This window comes from Phodopus roborovskii, unplaced genomic scaffold (genome assembly GCF_943737965.1).
Source record: "Phodopus roborovskii unplaced genomic scaffold, PHOROB, whole genome shotgun sequence".
Lineage (NCBI taxonomy): Eukaryota > Metazoa > Chordata > Mammalia > Rodentia > Cricetidae > Phodopus > Phodopus roborovskii.
The window spans coordinates 207,747-215,400 of NW_026125475.1; the positions used below are offsets into that span (position 1 = coordinate 207,747).

The 7,654-nt window shown below is 38.5% G+C and overlaps 1 pseudogene; it reads left to right on the forward strand.

The window, feature by feature from the left end:
- Positions 1–1,174: 1,174 nt before the first annotated feature.
- Positions 1,175–7,208, forward strand: LOC127215561 (retroelement silencing factor 1-like; annotated as a pseudogene).
- Positions 7,209–7,654: the final 446 nt, after the last annotated feature.

Here is a 7,654-nt window from a genome sequence, read left to right on the forward strand (position 1 = left end):
AAGAATGAGTAAGTTTTGTTTTTCCACAGCTTTAGGTATCTACTAAAGATAGAATTGAATGCAAGTCTACCTTGTCCCATTCCCTGAGTTCCTCTTCCATACTTCTCTGTTAATGTGTACTGGAGACATTCTTCCTTAGACTTAGATATTATCTTATGCCTGTAGCTTTTCTGAATTCATGTAGCATGCTCAGTCAGGATTTGTGCTTGAGAAAGGAACTGTAGACCCTCTGGATCCTCATAGTTTTAACTTTGTATTTTGAGATAGGCTTCACTAAACTGCAGCCTAGGTAGGCTTTGAACTTACTCTATGGCCTAACTAGGTCTTGGACTTGATGTCTTCCTGCTTCCGCTGTTTAAGTGCTGGGATTATAGACATGCACAGCCAGGCCTAACTCAGATAAATTTATTAGAATGTCACAAGTGATATAGCCATAAAGTTAAATGCTATGCAGATAGACCATTTTTAGTGAAATGCAATAACCCGTCTATGTATGATAAGGGAAAAACAGACAAACAGTAGATTGCGTTTGTCTCAAAAGATGTTTTAGATTTTGTTTCATTCTTCAGATAGGGTCTCTATTTTCTAGATATTGTCACAATACTGTTTAGCCTCTTGAGTAGTTGAGCACAGAGCAAAACCCTATAGTGTTTATGCTTAGAAATTTTATGGGAAAAAAAAACAAGATAATATTGTATATACCAATAGAATTATAAGTTGGGAGTGTACAGTAAGAATAAAGTATTAAAATTAGGAGTAACAGGCCATGGAGATTACACACACACAGAGTTAAGGGGTAGAGTGAATGCTTAGCATACTTCTCTTTAAGTCCATCACCTTCACCTCAAGTAAAAGCAGTAAAGTGCCGCTTTAACAGGTGACAGCTGCTTGGTGTGGAGTGAATCTTTACACATTTCATTGATCTTGACAATTGGCTCAATTCTTGGTATAGCTTCCATTACTTCTATCTAGGTACAGCTTATTAGTTACCATAGACATAATTTGCTTCTATTGTTCTTCGAAAGTCTGTCTAAGCAAAGTGATAACCACAGATTTGAAGTCAATCTGGTCTAGTTCTAGGCTAAGAAAGACTGTCTCCAAAAAAAAAAAAAAAAAAAAAAAAAAGTCATGGGGATGGGGGAAATTTTTAATAAAAGATCTTTATTTGTATTTCTTGCAGATTTGTGACATTAAAAACCACAGATATATACAACACTACTACTAAACCAGATCAAATATGAATTGGAATGGAAAACCAGAGAATGCTGCCCCCAAACCACCACCATATCCTAAAGGCCAGTCATCTCTTTTACAGCAGTTTTTAATGCCTTCCACAAGTTCTCAAAGTTCTTTCAGCTGTCTCCCACATAACCAGGAAGCATGCCTGTATCCCACTAATTCAAATTCAGTTTCACAGCCACTTGTGAATGTCAGGAGTTACATAACTCCTCAGATCTCTGTTTCTAATATGCATAATAGGACAGTTGTGGCCTCACAGACTTCAGTAGAAAGAGTCACATATACAAATGTTAAAGGGAGCCCAACAACCAAACTACAGTTTGCAAACAGTGTCTTCAGGAGTTATGCAAAATGCCTGGATGAATTCAACAATGAGGAATTTTATGCCTTCTCATACAGAGGCAACTGTATCTCGTAAACCTGATGGAGGTACTAATATGCCTTATATACATGTACCACAGAGTCAGCTTATCACATCAGATACCTATTCTGTGCAACTACAAACGACTCCTTCAAATTCTGTAAGAGTTCCTGTAACTTACCAAGGAAATCAGGGACTTAACCACTCAATACCAGATGAGCTTGTTGGCTGGACACAATGCTCATCCAATGAACTTACTTATCCAGATTACAGGCCACCTCCAAAGCAATATCCTTATTTACCACAAAGCTTTGTGCAAGACACTTCAGTTCAGAAACAAAACTTTGTATCATCTACATCATTACAAGTTAAAAATCATCAGCTTCCACCTTCTACACAGACCTTACCATCAAAGCATCCTGTACCTGTGTCGTCATATCAGTGTGCTGCAGAAACCAACAAAAGACTCCCTGCCTCTCCTTACAGCTGTAGATATGGAAGCCAAAATGTGCAAAATTCTCAGTCTGTTTCTAGACACTTGCCTGTGGAAGTTCCTCAGAGTCCAGAAATGCACTCATCTGAGAAAAAGAAAGATGCTTACAAAGTGTTTGAACAGCAGTGGCAGAACACTAGTAGAAATTTCAATACAATTGGAAAATTCTGTGAGTTGAAAATAAATACAAAACAGTCTTACAATGACTCTGCTGGCTCTTCTGGGGATGGTGTTCAGACTCTTGTTCAAAATAATCAAGAAGAAAGAAAGTATTCCTGCAATCCAAGTACAAATCAAATAATAGACACAAATGTCACAAAAGAAAAGCTGGTGAGGGATATTAAATCACTAGTAGAAATTAAAAAGAAGTTTTCAGAACTTGCAAGAAAAATTAAAATCAATAAAGATATTTTTGATGGCAAATGGTTGCAGTAAAACAGCTAATACTTATACTGAACCAACTCGGCATTCTGAATTTTCAGCAAAAGAAATGTCTGCTAAAAGGGACAGTAGGTGTTCCATGGAATTGCTAGCAACATGTCTTTCTCTTTGGAAAAACCAACCTCCAAAAACCACAGAAGAAAATGTTCCAAAGCCTTTAGAAGAAAAACAATATAGTGTATCGAGAACCAGTACAACAGCAATTGGATGTTCAAATCCCACGAATGAAGTTCACGTGAAGAATTTTTGTTCAGGTGTTAGAAATCCTCAGAAAATGACCACGTCATCACAAACAGTCCTGTCAGTTCTCACACCGATTTACGAGTCTTCAGATGTAGCTGTTGGAAAAGGAACAGAGCTTCAGATTGCTGTGGTTTCACCTTTAATTCTTTCAGATATCAATACCATACCTGGGAAAGAGGTGGCACCTGAAGTTGTACCTGAAACTGTGTACCCAGTTGTTAAGGAAGGCAGTGTTTGTAGCTTACAAAACCAGCAGGAAGAAAATTCAACAGTAACTGCTGCTTTGCCCTGTGATATTACAGGAGCAGTAGCAAGTAATCCTGAATCCACTGAGCTGTCCCTGCCTGTGCATGAGGTAAAGCAGCACAAACCAACACAGAGTGATCTAGCTGTAGTTGATAGTGGCCTAGGGAAACACTCTCCCCTGGGCGCTGACGCTTTGCCTAACCCTAAGGACAGCAACACTGTGAGTGGGCCTATGTTACAGATTGAAAGTATCTGTTCTCTTGCAGAAGGAGATGCATCTTACAATTCCCAGATAGCAGAGATATTCAACTCTGTACAAAATGAGCACCTGAAACTTTCACCTAATCAGCAGGCAATTAATAGTCAACAAGAAGAACAAGTAGATGACATTGCTGAAAATAAAGACTGTAGTTTCCAGGAAGATAAATGTATGCCATGTACAGATGTTCCTCATGAAGTCACTGAGCAGCCGGAGCCACTACAGCCTTCAGAGGCAGCATCTAGTGAGTATGTTAAAGCAAACAGAGAAACCCTAGAGGAAAGCAGTAAGGAAAATACTGGTGAAAAAGAGACAACTAAGAACATGTGTTCACCTGCTGTTGTTCAGCAAGATCCTCAACCTCAGGAAACTGGTATGGCCATCAGTAAGTCAGGAGACAGTCTTCCTGTGTAAATGAGATTAATGATGAAAGTGAACCTGTCTCATACCTACATGACCAGCTGTCAGAACTTCTAAAAGAGTTCCCTTATGGCATTGAGACTATTGCCAGGCCTGAAGTTTATGTGAGACAACAAAAGACACATGAAATCGTAGAAAATCAAACTGGTAGTAAAACTGGTAATGTATCTGGGGAAAACGCAGACCAAATAAAAATTACAGTATTAAACTCAGAACAAATCAAAGAATTATTTCCTGAAGAGGATCGGCTACGTGACTTAGACAGATTGGCAGAACTCAAGAACACAAAAGACAGTGCAGAAATAAAGAGCCTGTGTGGTTCACAGGTCCCCAGAGAAGAAAGTCACAACCCTGGAATGTTGGATCTAGAGAAAGACAAAATCCATTGCTGTGCCTTGGGCTGGCTCTCAATGGTTTATGAAGGTGTGCCACAGTGTCAGTGCAGCACCACGGCAGAGAAAAACCTGTGTTCTTTGGAGGTCACCAATTGCAAACAAGGAGAGCAGGCCTGTAACAGTGGGATCACTATTTTTGAAATTAATCCTATTTCTGGTAACCCAAAAAGTCCTCTGACCCAAGAAGCTGAGGAAGGCCATTTTTCTGATAAACATGTTGAAAAGATAAAAACATCTGAAACAAAGACAGCAGCTCATCAAGGGTGGAACAGGAATTAACTGGTAATTTTTCAATGAGATGTCACCAGAAAGATAAAGATAAATCCGAAACGAAACAGAATAGCTCACTGAAAATAGAGCAAAAAGCAAGTCTTTCTTCTAAGTGTGACAAACCAGATCCCTTAAAAAGTAATAAAAAACCAACCCTGAAGCATTTCATGTGGTAACTTCCAACTCTGATAAAAATATGCCAGCATTTTCTAAACAAGATTCTCAGAAGAGCCTTCAGAAGAAACACACATTTCAAGACTCAGATCCGGTAAAAAGCACATGCAGGACTTCTGCCAAATAAAGATCCATGCAGGAGGAAAAAAATTTGGTACAGTCAGTGTCACCAGAAAGAAAATATTTAAGTTCAAAGCAGGTAGCTCCAAACTGAAATATTTTTGAAAAAAGGAAAACCTGACCATGTGCTTATCTCAGATGTGGAAATAAAAGAAGAAATATGAAAAACAAGAGCAGAACAAAAATGCTGGAGGCACACTAAAATTGTACAGCACTCTGACAGGAACCAAATGAAAGAGCCTGTGCTAAAGAAAAGGTGACAAATTCTGAGCCCTCAGACTCAAAGGGAAGCTCCTCTAAGAGTAATAGAGTTATAACTGTGCAGGAATATTTACAGCGGCAAAAGACAGGCTTGTACATGGGAATGATGCCTCCAAAAACATAGGTGTAGAAAATGTGCCTTGTGACTCAGAACACATGAAGTTCAGTAAGAATTCTGTATCACAGAGTGTCAGTGCAGAGACTAAAAAGAAACAGAACATAATTCCACCAGCCATGGCCAAAATCTCAAGACCCATCATTCTGAGGAGGCTAAGACATACAGTATGTCAAGAAATAATAGTAAAGGAAGATTTGATGGGAAGCAGCCGGACATAGCCTGTATTGATAAAACCAAATTGGAAAGATTGACCAGTATGAGTAATAAGTCCAGCCAGATATCTCCCCAAGTACAGGAACGGGAAGGAAACAGTACCTGAATCGAGTTGCATTCAAATGTACAGAGCGGGAAAGCATTTGTCTCCACCAAATTGGACAGTGCATCCAAGAAGCTTAGGAAAAGAGAAAGAGAAGAATAGGGCATGTACAGTGACAAACGATGATACAGACAAGCCCATGTTGGAGTTTAAGTTATGTCCAGATGTGTTACTGAAGAATACATGCTCCATTGACAAACAGGATGATCCAAGGCCCTGGTCCTGAGAAGGAGCAAGCATCTGTGCGAGGTTCAGTATAATTTTCTTTTTTTGGGGGGGGGGGTGGGGGTTGGAGGAGACAGTTTCACACAGTTCAGGCTGGTGTTAAATTGCTGTATCATCAAGGGGTTGGCCTTTTTAACTCTGATCCTCTTGTCTCCCATGTGGTAGAAATATACAGGTAGAAACCACAGGGCCCAATGAATGCTTTTTGTGTGAGGCACAGTAGAGGTGTAGTCCCTAGGAGTGGGTGAGTGGGATGGGCTAGAGTCGGGGTGACAGTGAGTCCGTGTTCATTGACCAGCATTTGTTGTGTGTTTGTTGCTCCTTATTTTAAATTCTAGTAGATTAGCACTGGCAAATTTTCAAACATTTCCTGAACACGGATATTTTATTAAGTCCCTAAGAACCTGCCCTGTGAGAAAGCAGTTCTAAAAGTATCACGTGTACATTTGCTTCAAGGAGATTTGGATTTGTGGTATTCGGTGGTCAAACCACTAGTACTATACCACTGAACTGCAGCCACAGCCAGTGTCTTGGTTTTAGTTTCTTTTTGTAACGGTAATTTCAAAGCAGTGTGTATGTGAAACTTTGTTCTAAATACTGGGATGTAATATACCTTGTTAATGAGGGGTGTCAGCTTGTTGCCATCTTTGAAATGAAAGATGAAGATGTTATCCCCAAAGCTAAAATGGTAATATCTAGTCTATTTATAAGTTAAAAGACCTATAGAAGCTGTAGTTGTTTGAAACAAATTAATCTCAAGTTAGGCACAAAGTCTAAATGGTGATTGGCAGAGTGATGCATGTGGAATGCTGGAGGCAGAAGAATCCAAAGAGTTTTAGGCCAGCCTTAGCTATAAGGCGTCATCTCAAAAACTAAAAAAACAGAATAGAAATCATGAGTCACTTCCATGAAGTAAAGAATCTACAGGGAGAAAATGAATGAATAGTTGTGATCATAGGAGGTTTTGAAATTGTGGATATTACAGCTAACACATTGTGTTCGAAAAGTATAGGATTTTAGTTAATGTTTTTTTAGTTTTGTCTGTGATTTTTTTTTTTTTGTTGTTGTTGTTGTTGATTTTCTCCCGATGATTGTACCTGTTGGTGTGATGAAGCAATAGTATAAACAATGTGTGTGTGTGTGTATGGTGATAGGTACAGAACACAAAAATAATTTTGTTTAAAATGGCTGACTTCAAAACATGATGTCACACACCTTTAATTTCAACACTGGAAGGCAAGAGTCAGGTGGATCTCTGAATTTGAGACTAGCTTGGTTTACATAGTAAACGCGCTGCACCAGCCTTTAAAATGCTATGTTTCATATGGTATTTAGGTATAATATATCATAAGATAACCCTGTGATGTATTATAAAGACTTAGGTGGATTTTTTTTCATTATGCTAAAATAGAGGAGTAAAGATTATATTTCTGAAAACAAGTATTTAAACAGTTTCAGGAATAAAAACTACAAAAGAAGATTGGTTAAAATGTATCCCTACAAGGACAAAGATGCCCGAATCAAGTGAAGAAATAGGTAAAACACCATCTGTTTCCTTTTGTTTTGTTTTTGATTTACCAGTTTATCTGTAACATTGATATTATAATTATAGTATTATCACAATGCATGATTTTATTTGTATTCTTTTTTAGTCACTTGGTGTTTGTTTCTGAAGGTAAGAAAGGAGTTCTGTTTTTCTCTGTCAGGATGGAGTGGGAGACCGGGATTCTAGTTCCCTTTAACAGAAAAATGATACTATTTGTATTATTGACCTGCGTAGGGGTTAGAAACATAAGGTATTGAATTTTCTGGTTCTGAGCTGACCTCAATTTTGACATTATATCAAATGATATATAAATAAGAATATTGTGTGATTTCCATTAAACTCTTAACTAAGATCTGTGGCAGACTGGATTGGCCTCCAGTAATGTCTGCCAACTTCCATTTGGTGATTTGCAGGGCTCATTTATTCAGTTCCCTAAGCAAGGTAGTCAAGGACATTCCCATTTGTCATGTGGCTTACTACATTGCTAGATTAGGGACTTGAACCCCGGTCCTCTCTCTTCAAAGCTC